Genomic DNA, 3880 nt, shown 5'->3' on the forward strand with positions numbered 1-3880 from the left:
GAGCCCAATCAGAGTGATCATGCCCAGGTTCCCCACCACTGTGACCATGTAGATTGCCAGGAAGAGGAGGAAGAGGGGCAGCTGGAGTTCCGGCTTCTCTGTGAGCCCCGCCAGGACGAACTCAGTCACTGAGGAATGGTTTCCAGGATTCATTATTCTGTTACCAGGTTCTAAGAAAAAAGAAAAGTATTTTTGTGAGTGCATGTGTTTGGATGTTTGTGGGGTTGGTGAATGAGAGAGCGAGAGAGAGACATCCTAATGTGATACAGACCTATGTGGTCCATGACATTTATATCCAAACGTTCAAGTATCAAATGATTTGTCTTTTTCACAAAGGGACGATTGGGAGGCTCTCAGTTTTAATTCATAGTGTTTCTTTAGTTTCTGTCTTCTATCACTTCTGTCCTGTGAAATCCTACTTAATAGTTAAGACTCGTTAGGTGAGGACCTTCATAGTGCAAACGCCAGTTCATAAGACCTTTTTCTCTGTGCCTTTGAATGTTACTTATGTTTGTACATAGCACTTGCTTAACTCTGTTTTAATTATTGTAAGTTGTTTTCTGACTTTCTAATGTGCTAGACTGCAACCCAATATAGTGTTTGCACAGTGCCTTGCATAAAAGAAGTCTGCAATATGCTTTCAATAAAATGGCTGAAAGAAGTTTAGAGATAAATTAATACAGATTTAAGATACTATAATGGAACCAAGCCCTCACACTGCGTGAGCTAAAATGAATAATCAAATAAGTGTTTGCCGTAACTTTATACTGCAGAGGACTGAGCAATAGCAAGAAAACCTGTGCTCATCAGAGAGTGTGAATCTTAGAACGAGGACAGATAGAGGTGGGTAAATAGCCCCGGACATCTCCCTTTGCACTGGGAGAGAGGCTAGAATAGACGACTCCAAGACTTTAAAGTTCAAAAACTGGGATTCAGACATACCCCTTCTTCTTCCCAGACAGCAGTGTTGCAGATTTTTTTCTTCTTATTTCTCTGGAGGGGAAAAGGATTCTGATGATACGGGGAGATCATAGCCCAAAAGTCTTCTTGGCAGTTATGTGGGGCCATCCATCTTGATGTCCAATAAAGCCGATAACATAAGGCCATGCGGCCCTCTGTAATGCTGGGTTAACAGATGACTTTATACGCTGGGTACATAGACACTAACAGTCTGATTAGGAAGTAGTAATGATAATGACCTCCCCCTAGAATCTGATCCCACTAACATCAGCTCTCGGGAAAAGAAACGAGTTCCCTTTTCCCCGTTGGCTCTCAAGGGTTTAATATTGTCACTTAGGTGTGATTCATTGTTCTGGTTAGATTATAGAATGGAACAAGAATGAGAGAGACATTATTAAAATTCAAAATTTCAGAAAATTATTCAGATACACACTGAAGAATTTGTTACAAGAATTGAAAACACGAAGAGCAACCAATGTCTGAGACTTGAAGGTTTTTATTTTCGTTGGCCTCTACTAACTATAGTTAGACCTTGTGATGTGTTGATGAAACAGTAATACTTGAAATATTTTAACTTAGGGGCTGAATTCAGCCAGAGACTGAATTTAATATCTTTGGTAGATGTGCATTACCAAAGCCAAAGATCCACAAGTCTAACAAGAAAAGTGGATGATTTTTTCTTCTAAAAGTAAAAGATAAATATTGAGGAACAATGAATATTAATGTGTTGTAGAAACTATTTTTGTACTGCAGAAAGACTAAACTATTTGGAAGTAAAATTGTATTTAATGCTTTATTCAATATTCATTAAATATTACATAATTTTTGAGATAATAATTCTAATCAATTTTCTTAATTTACCTTGAAAAGCTTTAAATTATTGTTATAATTTAAAGAATTTATTGGAATTTATAGAATTTATAAGTTTAAATTAATTTCTAAATTTAAATTAATTTCAATAATTTATAGAAATTTAAAGAATTTGTTGGAATTTATTTTTTTAAATATTTTTGCAAATTGCTGTGAAAAGGCTAAAAACTTAGTAATAATAAATCGTAAACTCTATGAAAAATGTGACTCATAATCAAGTGCTAGAATAAGAAATAGGATACCATGCAAACATGATTTTTTGTTCTCAAAAATTTGACAATTGCTATATATATATATATCCCCATAAGCTTTCATTACCAAAGAAGACATCATAATATTATAGTTCTGATTTATAACCTTGAGTAGTGAGAAATGCATTAGAACAAAACCCTTGTGTTTATCACTGAAAGGTATATGAATTTGAAAAGGCACCATTGAGTTCAAAAGCTATTTTAGGATGAGGCAGCAGCATGAATAAAGACAAGATCACAGGACACCGGAATGAACCCAGAATTATTGAGATATTGGAGGAGCAACTCCACCTAGAAAGGACATACACTTTTCTAAAAGATCTTTTTTTCCCTTTTTTTTTTTTTTATTAAATCATAGCAGTGTACATTAATACTATCATGGGGCACAGTGTACTGTTTCTGTATACAATTTGAAATACTTTCATCCAGCTGGTTAACCTAGCCTTCATGTCTTTTTCTTAGTTATTATGTTAAGACATTTATATTCTACATTTAGAGAGATTCACATGTACCCTTATAGGATGAACCATAGGCGTAATCCCATCAATCACCCTTCCTCCACCCACCCTCCCCTCTCTTCCCGCTCCCCTCTCCCCATGTTCCTGGGCTAAAATTGGGTTATAGCTTTCCTATGAAAGCTATAAATTAGTTTTATAATAGGGCAAATATTAGTATATTTTATTTACGCATTATACATTTTACTGTAATCATATCAAGCACCATTGTTCTTCTTCCATGCAATGCTAAACCCAAATATGAAACCCTTGAGACAGCAAATATTACCTTGAGATACCCCCAAATATTGGAAATTGTGGATGCCGCTGTTAGATATTCCTAATATTCAATCTTCCTTTTTTCCTCGATAATAAAGTTTGCTACTCTTCATTTGGCACATGGTCATGTAGGTAACATTTCTCAGGGCATTTCTCAGCCCTACCTGTAGTGAGGTTTGTCTGTGTGGCTGAGTCCTTAGCAAAAGGTGGTGATGAGGTCTGTCACTTTCAGGCGGTGTTCTTCAACATTTGCTCTTCAAATTCTCTTCTTTTCATATATCAGATTATTGTGGGGGTACAAATGTTTAGGTCACACAAATTGCTTTGTACAGTTTGAGTCAAAGTTATAAGCCTGGCGGTCACCAGTATAGTGTGTGTTATACCAGTTAATTGTGAATTTGCCCGTCCCCTCCCCCCCCTTCCTCAGTGGCTTGCTTTCCCTTGAGTTTTACTACCATACGTGCACATGTGGACTGATCAATTAGCTTCAGTGTAATAGTGAGTACATGTGGTGTTTGTTTCTCCTGCCACGTATTTCTGTCTGATCACTGGGTGCAAGATGGATCTGCAGCCATTATTTGAGCTGAAAGACGAATTGTACATGTTGTCACCAGTAGAGTGACAATTTAAAGGAAGCTTATGTCTGTGATGAGCCACTGTACCACACGTGAACTATCATCTGGCTTCAGGCACTGTGGCGTGTGTGTTTGCGTATGTGCGTTGCATATGTGGTGTGATGCAAAACCAAGCCTAATCACAATTATTACAGAAGGGAAAACAAGATTCTGTCTACACTCTGGCACGCTGATGGTTTCCGTTAATGTGAATTGTTCATGAGGAACTGTTTCCTTTTATAAATTTTTTTTTAATCGAATGGTAACTACGTACATTAATGCACTTCTGGGGTACAGTGTGGGGTTTTCACATGCAATCTGAAATACTTCCATCTAACTGGTCAACACAGCCTTCATGTCATTTTCTCAGTTATTGCTTTAAAACGTTCACATTCTACTCTTAGAAAGATTC

Source organism: Otolemur garnettii, unplaced genomic scaffold, assembly GCF_000181295.1.
Source record: "Otolemur garnettii isolate 467f Iridium unplaced genomic scaffold, OtoGar3 scaffold00108, whole genome shotgun sequence".
Lineage (NCBI taxonomy): Eukaryota > Metazoa > Chordata > Mammalia > Primates > Galagidae > Otolemur > Otolemur garnettii.